This window comes from Anomaloglossus baeobatrachus, chromosome 5 (genome assembly GCF_048569485.1).
Source record: "Anomaloglossus baeobatrachus isolate aAnoBae1 chromosome 5, aAnoBae1.hap1, whole genome shotgun sequence".
Lineage (NCBI taxonomy): Eukaryota > Metazoa > Chordata > Amphibia > Anura > Aromobatidae > Anomaloglossus > Anomaloglossus baeobatrachus.
Genome location: NC_134357.1, coordinates 394311873 through 394332153, shown reverse-complemented (window position 1 = coordinate 394332153; position 20281 = coordinate 394311873). Strand labels below are relative to the sequence as shown.

General features: G+C 48.2%; 1 long non-coding RNA gene across 1 annotated transcript in view; it reads right to left on the bottom strand.

Annotated features, from left to right (window-relative positions):
- Positions 1 to 2484: 2484 nt before the first annotated feature.
- The window catches only part of LOC142310191 (uncharacterized), a 174353-nt gene continuing 156556 nt past the window's right edge, over positions 2485 to 20281 (bottom strand). The window contains exons 2-3 of the long non-coding RNA XR_012754106.1: positions 7095 to 7171; positions 2485 to 2733 (exon numbers count right to left, since the gene is read on the bottom strand). This is a non-coding gene — a long non-coding RNA (uncharacterized LOC142310191). The remainder of the gene's footprint in view (positions 2734 to 7094; positions 7172 to 20281) is intronic.

Here is a 20281-nt window from a genome sequence, read left to right as displayed (position 1 = left end):
AGGAACATCTACCTGCGTCCCGGCTGCAATGTTGAAGGACAGAGGTGGGTGGGATGTTTACATTCTGCTCATCTCCGCCCCTCCGCTGCTATTGGCCGCCTGCCGTGTGACGTCGCTGTGTCGCTCCTTCCTAAGGGGGCGGGTTACCGGCCAGAGCAACGTCGCAGGACAGGTGAGTGCATGTGAAGCTGGCATAGCTATAATGTTCGCTACGCCAGCAATCACAAGATATCGCTACTGCGACGGGGGCGGGGACTATCGCGCTCGACATCGCAGCATAGTCTTGCGATGTCGCAGTGTGCAAAGTAGCCCTTAGGCTGCATCAACGATCAGGGTTAGCAGCGTTTTGGATGCAGCATACGTCAGTTGCATTCAAAACGCTGCGTTGTACAGTACAAGCACAGTGGATGAGATTTCTGGAAATCCCGTGCTCACTCTACGTCTCGCAGTAAAAATAGTACTGCAGTGTGGCTTTCCTAAGCCGCAGCATGTCAATTGTTTGCTGCGGAGTCACAAGTGTCCTCCGTAGGGAGAACATAAGCGAGAGACCGCAGTGCCCTGAACCCTGATTGTGGGCACGGGCCGCTGCGGTCTCCTACAGAGGAGGCTCTCTGCCCCCGCAGGTCAGGACCCGCTGAGTCCAGGACGCAGCGGGTCCTGATCGGGGACACGTACCCTTGTTATTACAGTACAACAGGTGTATATATAATATAACCTGCAGACTTATAATGGGTGATGTCACCTATGTAAACCAAGAAAACACAATAATAATTAAGGAACCCAAAAGAAGATGAATTTTTATATATTTTATTCCGGTACCTTGTTCGATTTTGCCTTCTCTACTTTATTGGATTTTGTCTCCTGGTAATTATATCATTTCCATTTGTTCGTCTTTTAAAATTTTAAAACTAAAACGCCATAAAATATCTGTTTTATGTTACAATGAGTCTCCTTGAATGGAAACTTGAGTGAATGTATATGGATTACATATAAAATCCTGATTGTGTATAAGGGATTCCAAGCAGGTGTGGTCAACAGTCATTTGATAGGGTATTATACAATATACCCCAGGTACATGCCCCCTGATCCCCTTTAGATAATATTTCTTGTTGTCTTATATACCTATATAGGTATTATTATATGTGAATTTCTATTAATAACACTGAGTGACTGAAACCTCCACGTTTCAAAAGTGGACGCAGGGTCTGACCTGTGGCGGTCGAGTGGGACCTTGTCACGATCCCCGTGGAGTTAGTAGAGTCCGCGCCGGTGGTGCTCTGAATACCTGATTTTAAGAACGGGAACGTCTCTGGATATAAAGAGGCGGTGTCGTTGGACTATCTCAGCACTTCAGGTCTAGGAGTGCGAGAGAACTTTTATAATCTTGTCTTGTACATTCTCCTTGTCTGTTGTTGGAGACATTGTCTTAAGTACAGAACTAAATTACCCTTGAGTGCTATTATCAACATATGTTATATCTTATACTAAATTACAAGGTACCGGATTAAAATATTTCACAAGTTTTATTATATTGGCTAAGTGTCTGCATGTCAGTTATAATATATTGTGTTATGATTGGAGATGAGCCTACCCGAACTGTAAAGTTCGGGGATCGTACCAGACACTGGTGTTCAGGGCTCGAACTCAAACACAGACTATTAAAAAAAAAGTCTGTGTCTGAGTTTGATTCACCAATGAACAAACTTTATGGCATGAGGAAGATGCCTGTATGCTGCTGTGAACAAAATTAAAAAAAAAAAAATGGAGAGGGCTCCCCTCTATGTTTATAACTAGCCAAGGCAAAGCAGACAGCAGGGGTTGGTATTATCAGGCTGGGAAGGCCCATGGTTATTTGGCCCTTCCCAGCCTAAAAATAGCAATCCCCAGCCACTTCAGAAGTGGCACATGTGGTAGATGCACCAATTCTGGCGCTTTTCACAGCTTTTCCTGATTGCACTTGTGTGGTGGCAATCGGATTAATACTTTTGGGGCTGATGAGACCTGTGTGAGCTGGCATCAACCCCGGGGGTTAGTAATGGAGAGGTGTCTGACCCCTCCATTACTACCCCATGTAATACTATTGTATGAACTGAGGATTTCGATCGCGTTAGGGCAATGACAACCAGAGACGGGTTCTTGGTGCAAAGAAGTTTTATAATATGCAACCAACAATATGTACACAGAAGAGAACATAAACACAGTATATACCTGCCAAGTTTGGAGCAAGGGGGAATTCCCGGGACCGCACACCGGACTCCCCCAGGGAGGCCACCAGGAGCGAACCACTATACAGGGGCTGTCTGGCGATCACCACAGAAGGCCTAAATGCGCAGCAGCTGGGACACGAAAGGGCAACAGGTTATCGTCCAAAAATGTCCGTACGTGATGTGGAACGCGGGTCCTAGGGTGGATTTGGACCGGAAGGGACTGAACACAAGCACCGACCAGAGACGGCAGATGGAGTCCGGGACCAGCGAGGGTACAGCTTGATGAGACCAGATGGAGTCCAGGGCCGGTGTCGGGTGATTCACCAGGATCCAAAATAACAGCCAGGAAATGAGAGCAGCGGAGCAGGAGTAGACAGGAAGCAGTATCCTCAAGCAACTAGACTAAGCTTAGAGGCGGGCTTTTAAACAGATGAACGGGAAGTAAGGCAACAGAACAGAAAACTCCATGTCAAAGGGCAAGATCCTTCAGAAGCAAACTGGAAATCCCGGAACACTGACACCCCGGCTGAAAGAAAAAAAGTTCATGGATGGCATATGTGCCTTTTGTGAATAATAGAATATTGCAGGTTATTGTTACTAGATTTTGTTATGGGACGTTGATCCAGGGAACTAGTCTGATTGCCATATGTGGAGTCGGGAAGGAATTTTTCCCCCAATATGGGGCAATTAGCATCTGTCTCATGGGGTTTTTGCCTTCATCTGGATCACCACACTAGCTTTTAGAATGAAGTTGATGGACTTAGGTCTTTCAACCTTAAAGCTATGAAACTGTCTTTGTATTGAGGCTCAAGGTTGTAGGCCGGGGTTTCTTTGGGACCAGCATTAATGGAGTGTTTTTCTCCAAGTCTATCCCAGGAAGCCTTTTTGAGCTGATATCCTTAGACAGATCCCAAAATGTAGGGGGGGGAGCTTTAGTTAGTTAAAGGGGTTTTCCCCATGAGAAAACTTAATTTTAACAAGTTTTAATCAATAGATCTTGGAATAATAATTTCCAGAATTGGATGTAATTAAAAACAATGTTCCTGTGGTGACATGATCTTATATATGTGCCCCTGCTATGTACTGTGTAATGGCTGTGTTTGACTGTACAGGGACATGGTCTGATCATAATCCTAGGCAGGGGAGGACTTATAAAAAAGTATGCAGACATTACAGCACAGGATCACAAATTATTCTCTTGAGGAAAAAGATTTTTGAAAACCAAGTAGTGAAATGTTTTACCTCACAAAAAGAATCAGCTGTGATCCTGTTCAATTAAGTTAACTTTATTCGTGGGGAAACCTCTTTAAGGGTGAATTAAAAGCAAAGCCACAGAAAGATTTAGGGTTATTTTCTTGCTATATTGAACTTTCTAGGAATTTTAATTCCTTTTTCTGTGGCTTTACATTTAATTTTAGGTAGGGACTCGCAAGATAATGAGGACCCTTGACGTGGGTTGCGAGCTTGTATATTTTGGCCAATATATTGACCCATGCCACAAATTTATTATATATTTTTGCACATTATATTTCTTTTTATGCAGGATGCAGCCAAGACCATCTATATTGGCCTTGTAAACTTGGGTGTCTGTGATTGTGGGGTGCACTGATAGAGTGCTGGGCAGCCCGCCTAATCTAATACTATAGGCATCACCAATAGGCTGTAAGCCAGGCACTGGGCACTTCATGTGTGTCACAAGCCCCCTATTCAGGCCTTTTCTGTGTGTGCAATGTTAATACTGAGCAATCGCCCCCTCAATGATTTAGCAGGTTGTGAGTGGTTGTCTCAGTGTTTTGCACCTTTGTAACCTCCATATTTATGAAGGAGGGCTGCTCCATCCGGTTACTGCATTACATTCTGTGACCTGGGCAGGTAAATACTGTTGCCCATTTTTGATATATTGAACTTATTGGATTTTTTTTTTGTGGCTTTGCTTATAATTTTAGTATAGGGACTCACAAAACAATGAAGACCCTTGACGTTGGGTTGTGAGCTTGCGTATTTTGGCCAAAATATTAACCAATACCTCATTTATTTATATTTTTATGTACATGATTCTCGATTACAGCCAATCCCATCTATGTTGGTCTTGTAAACTAGGGTGTCTTTCCCGGTGGAGTTCAATGATAGAGGGCTGGGTAGGGTGTCTGTCCCAGTGGAGTGCAATGATAGAGTGCTGGGTAGTCCGTTTGATCTAATAGTAGAGGCTTGACTAATAGGCTGTAAGGCAGGCGCCGCACTGTGCACTAAATTACGCGCCCCGTATACAAGCATAATGCCTGTGCAATTTTAATACTGAGCAATCACCCCCTCCATGAATTGGTAGGTTGTGAGTTGTTGTCTCATCAGTATTTTGCCCCTGTGCTGCCTTCATCTTTATCAAGGAGGGCTGCTGTATCCTTTTAGTGCATCAGTTTGTGACCTGGGCAGATAAATACTGTTGCCTTTTTGTTTGCTATGTTTAACTTATTGTTGAATCAACCACTGGCCTTAAGCTCGCTCCTCCGGGCAGTAACTACTCTGTAGATACAATCCATTGCCTGTGGTAAGTCTCTATCTCTCTACAGGGGTGTAAAAGTGAAGGCCAGATTTCTTTGGAACCTGTAGGATAGGGCTAGTATCAGGTCTGTCTGAGGATGCCTTTTGGAGCCGACAGTCTCAAACAAGTCCTAACAAGAAAGTATATATGCTTAAATCCCCTTTTGTACTATACGGTGATGTGCGCCGTACGTGCGCGCGCTTTATGACAGCCTCCCCCGGGTGTACACATTCTGCGGCCTCCTTATGCCCGATGCGCATGCGCATTGACGTCATCGGGAGATTTCTCCCCGGGCATGCGCACTGTGGCTGGAGAGCTGCATCATGTTGCCACAACAACCGGGGGCTGTGCATTGCGCGTGCGCCGACATGACGTACGCACATCACCGGCCGACTAATGAATGGATCAGGTGTATTTAACGTTGTGATCAGGGAATGAACGCACTTCCACCCCCGCCTCCAGCCTGCTGAGGAAGCGAGAGCGATACGCGTTCAGGACTGGGAGCTGCTTGTCTTCCCCCCACAGTTTGGATCTCCTGCCTTTTTTCTGTCCTGTATATGGGTAAGCCTTGATACATTCATAAACTCTACTTTGATAGCCATATAGAGTTGGGCGATTACCCTGGGATAGTCTTTAGGCTTCATTTTTCTACATATATGTGCAGCAGTTTTTTGACTTAATCTGGCCCATTAGGGATGATACACTTTCCATTGAAGCAGACTTTCTGTCATTGCTGCCAGTATTGATTATGCAGGTTTGCATTTATTGATTGGGATCCACACACACACTTATGTGGGGGGTGATTGCTGGTAAGAAGTCCTCCTTATACCTCTAAACATCTTGTTTATTGATGAATAATGATATTTTAAAATTTATATATGTATGTCCTTTTTTTCAATAAAGATTGTTATATTTTATGGAAATAGTACTCCTTTGTGTGTGGTTCATACACATTTTTTGCATTGTATAGATGGAGTTTTTCCGGATAATTAATCCAATATTTGGGGAATTACTTTGAAATATATTCTTGGGTTATATAATGCACCTATCGAATTTTTCCCTCCGGTCTTTGATCGTGTTTATACTAACAAGAAAGTCGCAGTAGACAGCTTTTTCATTTAGGGTTGATTCAGCCACTCTAGCCTCAAGCTTGCTACTCCAGCCAGCAGCTACTCTGTAGATGCAGCCCTGGACCTGTGGTACGTCGCAGTGGCAGAGGTGTGTGGGCTGCACTGCCAGGCTCAAGCAGCAGAGGGAAAAGGGACCATTGCCAAGCTCAAGTAACAGAAAGGGTTCGAGAAGCACCACAGCAGATGGGCACACTACAAGAGAGAGGGGTAAGGGGCATGCAACCAGGCGCATGGAGCAAAGGGGCGGTGGGGGCGCTGTCAGGCACTGCAGTAGAGTGGCGCACTGCCAGGTGCGACAGCAGAGAGGCTCACAGCCAGGCACAGTAGCAGAGGGACACATTGCCAGGTACGATAGCAAAGAGGTGAGGGGCATACTGCCAGGCACTGCAGCAGAGTGGTGTGCTGTTAGGTGCGACAGCAGAGAGGCATGCTGCCTGGTGCAGTAGCAGATGGGCACGTTGTCAGGTGCAGGCCCAGAGAGGCAAGGGCCACGCTGCCCAGCACAGTAGCAGAGACGTGCTGCCAGTTGCCAAACCAGAGCACAGGGGTGAGGGGAATGCTGCCTGGCGCAAATAGCGCAGGGGCAGGGGACACCCTACCATACGCAAGTAGCAGAGGGGTACCCTGCCAGGCGCAAGTAGAGAAAGACTGGCACATCGCCAGGCGCAGTAGCTGAGGTGCGAGGGACACAATGCAATGCGTAGTAGCAAAGGGGTACAATGCGAGGCACAGTAGCAGAGGGTCAAGGCTCACAATGCCAGGCGGAGCAGCAGGGGAACAAGGAGCACAATGCCAGGAACAGTATCAGAGAAGAAAGGGCATAATGTCTGGCGCAGTAGCAAAGGGGCACAATGACAGGAGCTGTAGTCAGGGCCGGACTGGCCATCTAGCAACTCTGACAAATGCCAGATGCAGGGCTGGCTCCAGGTTTTTGTGGGCCCTGGGGGAAAGATTCCAAGTGGACCTCTTTAACAGATACCATGATTCATGATTAGAATATAGAGGTAGCTAAAGGTTCAGCTCAGGGGGGGGTGAAACATCAGAGTGGGCCCCTAACCAGGTAACCATGATTACTACAGCAGCGCAACCTAATCGCGGGTATAGTGGAACCTCAGCAGATGACATTGATATTACCACTGTATGGTGACTATACAGTGGTAGATATCAATGCTGCAGGATATACAAAAGATCACAGTGCAGTTATAGATGGCGACTTACAGCTGATGTTCTTTTGGATGGAGTTTTCACTTTTCCCATCTGGTCCAGACTGACAACTTCTTCCAGGAACAACTCATCTGCAGAGATTACAAAAAAAGACACATTTGACTTCTCACATTTTCGACCTCGTCCCATCTATTTCCAACCTGCACAAACTCCTCATCCTCCTGATACCCAAATACTGAGTCGCTGCTGTTGTATGTGCCCTTATTACTGCACCACCTGTGTGGCACAAAAAACGTGCTTCTCTTACTGCCCCACATACCGTGTTTCCCCGAAAATAAGACACTGTCTTATACTTTTTTTTGCCCCGAAAAAAGCACTAGGTCTTATTTTCAAGGGAAGGCTTATATTCGGGGAGACATGGTTTGGGGTGAGTTTACCCACAGGAAATGCAGATCCCCCTTCCCAGTCATACAGTGTAATGGGCACTTATACAGTGTAGGGGGCATTTATACAGGATGGGAGCTAATGTGGGGGGGCTGTCATATACTGTGGGACTACTTTGGGGGTTCTCATACAGTGTGGAGACTACTGTAGAAGCCATTATACAATGTGGGGACTACTGTTGGGACAATCAGTGTGTCGGCTACTGTGGTGGCCATTATAAAGTGTGTGTACTATTGTTTTTGGGGGAGCTGTGGACCCATCATACTGTCTAGGGGAGGTGTAGTTGCACCATACTGTGTATAGGGGGGTGTATATGGGGTGACTTAGGAGACGTTATTAATAGTGATGAGTGAGTACTAAAAAGCTCGGGTGCTCGAGGCTCGGGCCGAGCATCCCAAGATACTCGTGTACTCGGCCCGAGCACCGAGCCCAATGTTATCCTATGGGAGACCCGAGTATTTTTATGAAATGACCCCCCGGCAGCATGTAGAAACCCTAAAAATGTCACAAAAGTCTCAGAAGAGTGCTCAAATGACATGGCAACAGCATGGGGAAGACCCCTTGAAGCATTTATCACTCAAAAGTCACAGCTGTGAACAATTTTGTCCGCGTTTTACGCCATTTTTACGGACTCACCAGAAAACCTTCAAATATGACACCAAAATGAATTTTCATGGCGGAAATGTTAACGGCACATACCCAATAGTGAGATAGAGCTGGTGTATGTTACTTTTGGAGATTACATGAAAGATTTTACGTGAAAACATTGTGTGGCACTCCGATGTCCCTGAGAAGAGACGTACATGAAGGCCTCTTGAGTCTAATGTGCCCATTTTGAGGAAGTGAGTCTTTGTAGTATTTTCCTTTGCCAGGGCAGTCCAAAATTGTGAGGTTCACCAATGCCCCTGCATACAGACGTGCATGAGGGCCTGTAAACCTGAAGTGCCCATTGTAAGGAAGTGGGTCTATTGTAGTATAGCCCTTAGGCAGGGCAGCCAGAAATTGGGAGGCTCCACATTGTCCCTGGATAGAGACGTGCATGATGGCCTGTAAACCAGAAGTGCCCATTGTAAGGAAGTGGGTCTATTGTAGTATAGCCCTTTGGCAGGGCAGCCAAAAATTGGGAGGCTCCACATTGTCCCTGGATAGAGATGTGCATGAGGGCCTCAAAACATTGTTCCCATTGCAAAGGAGCGGGTCTCCTGTCGTTGTAATGTCCATTCTGAAAGAATGGGCGAAAAAATTTACCACTGGGGATATACCTGAAACAACAACGGCCTAACTATTGTAACGGTCATCATGGTGGCGCATGAGGAGAAGGAGGAGCAGTCCAGCGATTATCCAAAGTCCAGAAGTGTGTACCCATGGGTGAGTGGAGGTACATGGCAAATTCCAGTTACAAACTTTAAATTCCGCTCTCATATGCTGGTGGTGTGGTGAAGTCTGGCCCAATCCAACCCTTGTTCATCTTGATCAGAGTCAGCCTGTCAGCATTTTCAGTTGACAGGCGGGTGCGTTTATCTGTAATGATTCCACCTGCGGCACTAAAAACACGCTCTGACAAAACGCTAGCGGCAGGGCAGGCCAGGACTTCCAAGGCGTAGAGAGCCAATTCATGCCACGTGTCCAGCTTGGATACCCAATAATTGTAAGGCACAGAGGAATGTCGGAGTACAGTTGTTCGATCTGCAAGGTACTCCTTGAGCATCTGGGCAAACTTAGGATTTCTTGTGGCACTACCCCGCACCTCAGGGGCTGTGGTACGTGAGGGGCTGAGAAAACTGTCCCACATCTTAAAGACTGTTCCCCTACCTCTGGCGGATTGGACTTGTGCCCCTCTCGGCTGTACGCCTTGGTTATCCACTGATTCCTGACCTATGCCGCTAGCGTTTTGTGAGGGGAATGCTTTGCCTACTTCCGTGACTATGGCCTTCCGGAACTGCTGCATTTTGGCTGACCTCTCCGCCTCGGGAATAAGAGACATAAAGTTCTCCTTGTAGCGTGGGTCTAACAGTGTTACCAACCAGTAATGATTGTCGGCCAAGATGTTCTTAACGCGAGTGTCACGAGACAGGCAGCTTACCATAAAGTCAGCCATGTGCGCCAGACTCTTAACAGCGAGTACTTCAGTATCCTGACCAACACGATGACTGAACATGCTGTCCTCCTCCTCCTCCTCCTCCTCATCTACCCTGTCCTCTGGCCAGCCACGCTGAACCGAGGATATGACTGGTGTGCATGTCATATCCTCAATTTGGCCGGAGAGTTGCTCCATGTCTTCATCCTCCTCCTCGTCATAGTCCTCCACTGCACGTTGTGATGAGACGAGGCTCGGCTGTGTGTTATCACCCACACCCACTACTGTTTCTTGCTCCAACTCATCGCGCTCCGCCTGCAATGCATCATGTTTGTTTTTGAGCAGAGACCGTTTAGAAGGCAGAGAAGCGGTATGGTGACGCTAATAATGGCGTCATCACCACTCACCATCTTGGTGGAGTCCTCAAAGTTTTGGAGGATGGTACATAGGTCGGACATCCATCTCCACTCCTCAGGTGTTATGTGTGGAGTTTGACCCATTTCCCGACGGCTTAGGTGATGCAGGTACTCAACAACTGCCCTCTTCTGCTCACATATCCTGACCAACATGTGCAGAGTTGAATTCCAACGCGTGGGGACATCACACACCAGTCTGTGAGCCGGAAGATGCAAACGGCGCTGAAAGCCGGCAAGGCCGGCTGAAGCAGTAGGTGACTTTCGAAAATGTGCAGACAGGCGGTGAACTTTTACCAGCAGATCAGACTTTAGAAACCGCTGAACCACGAGGTTGAGCACATGGGCCACGCATGGAACATGTGTCAGCTGGCCTCGCCTCAAAGCCGCTACCAGGTTCCGGCCATTGTCACACACGACCTTTCCTGGCTTTAGGTTCAGAGGTGTGAGCCAGTGATCTGCCTGCTGTTTCAGAGCTGTCCACACCTCTTCTGCATTGTGGGGTTTGTCACCTATGCAGATTAGCTTCAGCACAGCCTGTTGCCGCTTCGCCGAGGCAGTGCTGCAGTGCTTCCAGCTTGGGACTGGTGTGGAGGGTAAAGTGGATGAGGATGCTCAGGAGGAGGATGAGGCTGAGGAGCATGACATTCCGGAGCTGTAGAGTGTGGGTGAAACCCTGACTGAGGTAGGGCCTGCAAACCTTGGTGTGGGAAGGACGTGTTCCGTCCCTCGCTCAGACTGGGTCCCAGCTTCCACAATATTAACCCAGTGTGCCGTCAACGAGATGTAGCGGCCTTGCCCACAAGCACTTGTCCACGTGTCTGTGGTTAGGTGGACTTTGGCTGAAACAGCGTTGTTCAGGGCACGTGTGATGTTTTGTGACATGTGGTTATGCAATGCGGGGACGGCACACCGGGAGAAATAGTGGCGGCTGGGGACCGAGTAACGTGGGACAGCTGCCGCCATCAGGTCGCGGAATGCTTCTGTCTCCACCAGCCTAAAAGGCAACATTTCCAGCGCAAGCAGTCGCGAAATGTTAGCATTTAGAACTGTGGCATGTGGGGCGTTGGCAGTGTATTTGCGCCTGCGTTCAAAGGTTTGCTGAATGGATAACTGAACGCTACGCTGGGACAAGGACGTGCTTGATGATGGTGTTATTTCTGCGTAGGCAACTGCAGGTGCAGGGCCGGAGGAGGCTTGTTCGCAGGCAGCATGGACAGGGGATTGGCTCGCATGCACAACAAGCGAAGACGTAGCAGTGACATCAGCAAGCACTGCTCCTCGACTCTGTTCTACCTCCCACAAAGTCGGGTGCTTGGCTGACATGTGCCTGATCATGCTGGTGGTGGTCAGGCTGCTAGTTTTGGTACCCCTGCTGATGCTGGCACGGCAGGTGTTGCAAATGGCCTTTTTAGAATCATCTGGAGCCAACTTAAAAAACTGCCAGACTCGGGAAGACCTAACAATTGTACAGGCACCTTGTGTCGTGTTGTTGTTCCGGGGAACGGTTGCCTGACTTCTGCCTGGGGCCACCACCCTGCTTCTTACTGCCTGTTGGGATGCTACGCCTCCCTCCCCCTGTGCACTGCTGTCCTCACTCTGCATATCCTCCTGCCAGGTTGGGTCAGTTACTGGATCATCCACCACGTCGTCTTCCTCTTCCACACCCTGCTCCTCCTCCTGACTTCCTGACAATTGTGTCTCATCATCGTCCACCCCTTGTTGAGACACATTGCCAACTTCGTGAGAACATGGCTGCTCAAATATTTGGGCATCAGTACATACGATCTCCTCATGACCCACTTCAACAGGAGCTGGCGAGAGGCCAGAATGTGCGAATGGAAACGTGAACAGCTCTTCCGAGTGTCCAAGTGTGGGATCAGTAATGTCCGTGGACGTGTACTCAGCCTTGTGGTAGGAAGGAGGATCAGGTTCTGAAATGTGCGATGCAGTATCACGGCTACTGACACTTGACCGTGTGGAAGACAGAGTGTTTGTGGTGGTGCCAATCTGACTGGAAGCATTATCCGCTATCCAACTAACAACCTGTTGACACTGGTCTTGGTTCAAGAGCGGTGTACTGCTGCGGTCCCCAAGAATTTGGGACAGGACGTGCGAGCGAGTAGATGTGGCCCTTTGTTGTGGCGAAATTAGAGCTTGCCCACGACCTCGGCCTCTGCCTGCACTACCATCACGTCCACTTCCTTGTTCGTTGCCAACGCCCTTGCGCATTTTGCAATGCTGTGCTGACGTGTATTCACTAGACTTGTGCGTTATATCCAAGTTTATGCAAAATGCACACAAGTGCACCTGTACGCTGCCACCGACAGGCACACACGTGCGGTTTTTAAATGCAAGCACGGACGCACTAAGAACCTAACAGGTTTTTAGGAGCGACAATTACTGAGAAGTTTGACACTATCAGACACTGCTGACTGACGTGTATTATATTCACTAGACTTATGCGTTATATCCAAGTTTGTGCAAAACGCACACAAGTGCACCTGTACGCTGCCACCGACAGGCACACACGTGCGGTTTTTAAATGCAAGCATGGACGCACTAAGAACCTAACAGGTTTTTAGGAGCGACAATTACTGAGAAGTTTTACACTATCAGACACTGCTGACTGACGTGTATTATTCACTAGACTTGTGCGTTATATACTAGTTTGTGCAAAACGTGTACCTGTACGCTGCCACCGACAGGCACACACGTGCGGTTTTTAAATGCAAGCACGGATGCACTAAGAACCTAACAGGTTTTTAGGAGCGACAATTACTGAGAAGTTTTACACTATCAGACACTGCTGACTGACGTGTATTATATTCACTAGACTTGTGCGTTATATCCCAGTTTGTGCAAAACGCACACAAGTGCAACTGTACGCTGCCACCGACAGGCACACACGTGCGGTTTTTAAATGCAAGCACGGACGCACTAAGAACCTAACAGGTTTTTAGGAGCGACAATTCCTGAGAAGTTTGACACTATCAGACACTGCTGACTGACGTGTATTATTCACTACACTTGTGCGTTATATCCCAGTTTGTGCAAAACGCACACAAGTGCAACTGTACGCTGCCACCGACAGGCACACACGTGCGGTTTTTAAATGCAAGCACGGACGCACTAAGAACCTAACAGGTTTTTAGGAGCGACAATTACTGAGAAGTTTGACACTATCAGACACTGCTGACTGACGTGTATTATTCACTACACTTGTGCGTTATATCCCAGTTTGTGCAAAACGCACACAAGTGCACCTGTACGCTGCCACCGACAGGCACACACGTGCGGTTTTTAAATGCAAGCACGGACGCACTAAGAACCTAACAGGTTTTTAGGAGCGACAATTACTGAGAAGTTTTACACTATCAGACACTGCTGACTGACGTGTATTATATTCACTAGACTTGTGCGTTATATCCCAGTTTGTGCAAAACGCACACAAGTGCAACTATACGCTGCCACCGACAGGCACACACGTGCGGTTTTTAAATGCAAGCACGGACGCACTAAGAACCTAACAGGTTTTTAGGAGCGACAATTACTGAGAAGTTTGACACTATCAGACACTGCTGACTGACGTGTATTATTCACTACACTTGTGCGTTATATCCCAGTTTGTGCAAAACGCACACAAGTGCACCTGTACGCTGCCACCGACAGGCACACACGTGCGGTTTTTAAATGCAAGCACGGACGCACTAAGAACCTAACAGGTTTTTAGGAGCGACAATTACTGAGAAGTTTGACACTATCAGACACTGCTGACTGACGTGTATTATTCACTAGACTTGTGCGTTATATACTAGTTTGTGCAAAACGCGCACAAGTGCACCTGTACGCTGCCACCGACAGGCACACACGTGCGGTTTTTAAATGCAAGCACGGACGCACTAAGAACCTAACAGGTTTTTAGGAGCGACAATTACTGAGAAGTCTGACACTATCAGGACTGTTTTAGACTGTGTACACCAGCCCCAGATATGGTGATGAAGGCTGGTATACGGTCACCACTAGGAATGGCTATATACCCTGCCTGCCTGCCTGTATACAGCTACAATAGTCCTGAGAAGGACTCTTCTGGTCACTAGCCTGTATTCCGACCTGGCTATACCCTGCCTGCCCTGCCTGTATACAGCAACAATAGTCCTGAGAAGGACTCTGCTCCTGTACTCTGACCTGGCTATACCCTGCCTGCCTGTATACAACTACAATAGTCCTGAGAAGGACTTCTGGTCACACTGTTTGCAGCCCTGCTACGGAAATAACTATAAAGGGCCGCAAACCTTTCCCTGAAGCAGCAACACTCTCCCTGCACTGACTGTCTGGATGGCTGTGTGCAGAGCACAGCGCGCCCGCCGGTATAAAGGCTCGGTCACGCTGTGCAGGCCGGCCAATCACTGCAATTCCACACCTAACAGGGCTGTGGCATTGCAGTGGTCTGCCAGCCAATCCCTGCATGAGGGCTGGCTCTCAAAAGAGCGCCAACATGCTGGGTTGAAGACCACGAGTACAGCACGAGTATCGCGAGATTACTCGGTCCCCGCCGAGTAGCCCGAGTACAGTGATACTCGTGCGAGTACCGAGTAGTAACAAGCATACTCGCTCATCACTAGTTATTAAATGTTAAGAAGGCACTTAAGAACCATTACTGTTATAGGGGCACTCAGGGTATTGTAACCATCAAAGGAGCACATTGAGCATTATTACTACTTTCTAGGAGCAAAATGTGGACACTTTTTAGTGCACTTGATCAGGGCATTAATATTTTCTACCATTAATATTTTTTTTTAGAGGGCACAAAGGAGGCATTTTACCATGTAAGGGGCACAGTGGTGTTATTACAGAGTTTCCCTGAAAATAAGACCTCCCCCGAAAATAAGACCTAGCAGGAGTTTTCAGCAAGGCCTAAATATAAGACATGCCCCGAAAATAAGCCCTAGTTGCAGTTTAATAATGAAGTGTCCATGCAGCTAAAAAAGTTAAAGATACTGCAGGACACTTCATTATGGAAAGAGGACACCCCCAAAAGAGAGAAGAAAGAAGACCCAGTGATCATACTCACCAGACACCGACCGGGAGCAGTGGAACACATCAAGGACCTGCAGTGGAACACACACATCAGATCACACACACACTGACCACATCCAGTGATATTGATTGATTCTGGGCGGCTTATGGACCTCTGACACTGTGCAATGTGCAGTGGAGCTTCCAGGACCTGCAGGTTGAACGCATCATGTGAACCTGTGCACTGGAGCTTCTAGGACCTGCTGGATGGCAGCAAGTGGTATCACTGTGGTGAGTGTGTGCTGGCGCGATTGTATGAGCGATATGTGGTGTGTGTGATCTGATGTGTGAGTGTATGCAATCTAATGTGTAAGTGTGATCTGATGTGTGAGTGTATGCAATCTGATGTGTCATCCTGGTATATAGCCTCCCACCGCGCTGCACACAGTAAAAAAATAAAATAAACGATTGTACTGTCTTCACTTTCATAATGAGGCATATGGAATTTTGTATAGATAGGATGGATGTGTGGCACCCATGAGGCTTCAGTCTCCACAGAGCATTGTACCCAACTTTGGGTGTAATGCTAAACTCGGATCCTGAGGAGGTCTGTCCCGGTTTCACTACATTACACATTGAAATACACACCATGTTGCCCTGTTCCCACTGGGCACTGGGCTACAGTTGGGTAATAAAGGGGTCGCCGACAGAGTGGCATTTACAGGATGACCTCCAACAGGATCCCCAGTCCCACTAGCTTAGGACCTGGGAGGGAAAAGGAGGAGCCAGCAGGGGAAGTTAGGAGCCAAAAACAAGAGTTAAGGTCCAGTCACACTAAGCAACTTACCAGCGATCCCAACAACGATAGGGATCGCTGGTAAGTTGCTAGGAGGTTGCTGGTGAGATGTCACACTGCGACGCTCCAGCGATCCCACCAGCAACCTGACCTGGCAGGGATCGCTGGAGCGTGGCTACACGAGTTGCTGGTGAGCTCACCAGCAACCAGTGACCAGCCCCCAGCGCCGCGTGGAAGATGCTGCGCTTGGTAACTAAGGTAAATATCGGGAAACTAACCCGATATTTACCTTGGTTACCAGCTCACGCAGCTACACGTGCAGAGAGCAGGGAGCAGCGCACACTGAGCGCTGGCTCCCTGCTCTCCTAGTTACAGCACACATGGGGTTAATTACCCAATGTGTGCTGCAGCTAAATGTGCACAGAGCAGGGAGCAGCGCAGAATGCTTAGCGCTGGCTCCCTGCTCTCCTAGTTACAGCACACATCGGGTTAATTAACCCGATGTGTCATGTAGCTACATGTGCACAGAGCAGGGAGCAGCGCACAATGCTTAGCGCTGGCTCCCTGCTCTCCTAGTTACAGCACACATCGGGTTAATTAACCCGATGTGTCCTGCAGCTACATGTGCACACAGCAGGAGCCGGCACTGACAGTGAGAGCGGCGGAGGCTGGTAACAAAGGTAAATATCGGGTAACCAAGGACAGGGCTTCTTGGTTACCCGATGTTTACATTGGTTACCAGCCTCCGCAGAAGCCGGCTCCTGCTGCCTGCACATTTAGTTGTTGCTGTCTCGCTGTCACACACAGCGATCTGTGCTTCACAGCGGGACAGCAACAACTAAAAAATGGCCCAGGACATTCAGCAACAACCAACGACCTCACAGCAGGGGCCAGGTTGTTGCTGGATGTCACACACAGCAACATCGCTAGCAACGTCACAAAAGTTGTTCGTTAGCAGCGATGTTGCTAGCGATGTTGCTTAGTGTGACGGGGCCTTTAGGGTTTCTCCAGCAGGAGAGCAAGGGAGCAGTTGCATCTTACAGGTGTTCCGGTGGAAGGAGGAGAAGTTCACGATTGCCGTGGGGAGAGTGAACCTGCTCCCCACAGAATTGACACCACACAGGGTGGCAGGACCCTAGGGAAGATCATACTCCACGTTGGTTTTCCAGAATCTGCCTAGACGGGGAAAGTTTCAAGCTTCCCTTACCACAAAGCACCCTAGAGGACAGTGCCAGAGAGGATATGGGGTCTCACATCAAGCCGGACCCCATATCGGAACCGCGGCACCTGCACATAGGGACAAGAGTACTACTCGTGAAACCCAGGGTCCCCTCTTAGCTTCAAGCTAGGGGATCCACAGACAGGCGTTACAAGGAGGAAACCCTCCGAACACCCCAACCGGACTGATCTCTAACGGGTTCAGATTCGACGAAGCCCATCATAGCAAGTGACCGGTATTACCCGAGTGAGCGGCACAGCACTAAAAGTGAGTAAACAACCTGGAACTGCAGCCATAGTGTCACCGCGTGTGGGGCGCTACCCAGGGATAAGGAGGCTATTATCCCTGCGTTGCCCTCAAGCCACGGGTACGCTTAATGGTAGCGAGGCATGACCCTCCAACCTGATCCTATCTCCTACAAGGACCCTGGTCTAAAGACCAACTACTTGAGACACCTCCAGGGGACAGCACCAACATAATGACAACAAAAGAAAAATAACAACAGGAGTTGCAATTGGTAACAACACCCCTGCAGACACGACTCCTTATCTGCAGGAGAATAGCAGAGGGAAAGAAAAGTACCACGTCCTTCTACACAGGCTGTCTCCAGTGAATCTGAATAACCAGCCCTGTGTGGAGGATTCTGGGACTTCTTAAAGGCCCAGACTAATTAGTAATTTGCAGCACCTGAGGGAATGCAGCCAAGCAGACTTGCTAGAGAAGCATTAACCCCTCAGGTGCTAAAAGGAAAAAACATCTGTTTGATACGGACGAGTCTCCCTGGAGTGAGACCAGCGTGACACATAGACTCTGACTCTTTATTACTGGTACTGCCACTCCACGCCGCCATTACTCCTCTCCTTATCATCCTTCCCTGGGCCCACTCCACCTGTGGGAGCGATACCATCCATAGCTGCTACCACCATCCGCCCCGGAGGACAGCGACAGCAGCGGTGGCCGATTCCCTGGCCGCATAGCACAGGTGGCATCACGACATTCACCTCACTACTATCCCATCATCCTTCCCCAGCCATCTTCTGTGCGCCTCGGGGCAACGTAGCCGGGCTAAGCCGCCCATGACAATGACAGTCGACGGCCCAGCAACGAGTAGGTTAAATGCGCCTGCCCCGTGGGGCGCTACAGATGTATAGATAGATAGATGTACAGACAGATATATAAGATGGATAGATAGGATAGACAGACAGGATGGATGTACAGACAGACAGGATGGATGTACAGACAGACAGGATGGATGTACAGACAGACAGGATGGATGTACAGACAGACAGGATGGATGTACAGACAGACAGATAGGATGGACAGACAGTATACACAGACAGACAGTATACATAGACAGACAGACAGTATACACAGACAGACAGTATACACAGACAGACAGCATACACAGACAGACAGCATACACAGACAGACAGCTACATATTGCATAACACATACAGACAGCACATAACACATGATTCACATTATACTCACCTCCTTCTTGGCCTCCTGGAGTTTAGAGGGTTGTTAGAAGCAGCTTCTCCGGCCGCAGCAGTGCAGGCGCCCCTTCCACCTCTCATTCTCCGGCCACCGCAGTGCAGGTGCCCCTCCCCCCTCTCTGTGTCGTTAAGACGGGAGCAGACAGGACACAGTGGAGGGGAGGGCGCCCCGTGCTGGAGTCTGTGCACCACAGGAGCAGCAAGTGAGAGTGAACTGCTGCTCACTGCAGCACCCCATCTGCTTTTGCTGGAAGGGGCCCTGTGCGAATGGTGGCCATGGTACTCACCTACCCTGCGCTCCCCCGGCAAGGCCTCCTCCTACAACGCTGGCATGCCGGCAACTGACCAGCGTGTGTCAGTCTCTGACAGATCTATCTGGATCAGGGACTGGGGCTAGCGGCCCCCTGCACCCCGGGGCCCGGTCGCAGTGGCGACCTCTGAGACCGCGGCCGCTACGCCGCTGCTTAGGGATAATCTTATTACAATGTACAAATATATGAGGGGACAGTATAGAGACTTTTCTAATGATCTTTTTACATCTAGGACTGCAACTAGGACAAGGGTACCTCCTATACATCTAAAGGAAAGAAGGTTTAAATCACAATCACAGATGCAGATTCTTTACTGTAAGAGCTATGAAATCATGGTACTCTCTGCCACATGATGTAGTGGTTGATTCACTACTAAAATTCAAGAGAGGCCTGGATGCCTTTCTTGAAAAATATAACATTACTGTTATGTGCACTAGATTTTGTGATTAGGTGTTGATTCAGGGAACTAACCTGACTGCCGTATGTGGAGTTGGGAAGGAATTATTCCCCTAATATGGAGTTTACTGCCCCATCGGATTTTTGCCTTTCTCTGGATCAACATGTTAGGCTATAGGTTGAACTTGATGGACTTAAGTCTACTTTCAACCTTAAAATGATCAAACTATGAAACTATTCACAGGTAGCATGAAACAAAGACCAACTTCCTTGTTACAAACACCTATGTTTTACTTTGATACCATGCAGCTGTTCAGAAAATACATAGTTGAAAATGGGGGCTAGGGGTGAGGTAAATAAGAAGACTAGTCACGGAGGCATGTCCATGCTGACTTTTACCCACCCTGCTCAACGTGATTAATAGGTATCTCTGCATACACACAAAGGTATATACAAAAAATAAATCTGGCACTCCCACAGTAAGAAAAGTGAAATAACTAGATTTATTGGTAACTCCAATCTATAAAATGTAATGTTTTGGTCTTTGACTAAAACCTTCATCAGTCGGATTTCCCAGAGTGCAGTAGAGGCAGACGCAGCGCCATACAGGTGAAAGGGATTAGAGCCCTGGGGAATAGCGCCTTTCACCAGGGCTCTTATCCCTTTCAGCGGCATGGCGCTGCATCTGACTCTACTGCACTTTGGAAATCGGTCTGATGAAGGTCTTTGTCAAAGACCGAAACACTACATTTTATGGATTGGAGTTACCAATAAATCTAGTTATTTCACTTTCCTTACTGTGGGAGTGACAGATTTATTTTTTGTATATATTCTTATTGTGGGAATGCCTTATTTATTTTTTGCATATACCTTAAGTGGTATTCTATCTGGGCACCCCAACATTTGACGCAATGATGTGTATTTGTCCTTTATTACACACAAAGGTAGAGACCTTTGAATCAAACAAAATATAACAAGGGGAAGGAGGCAGAGACATGCCTCCCTGTCTAGATCTTTCTAGTCACCTTGATGGTGGTCCACTATAGCCCACCCTAGAGACTCAATCAGTT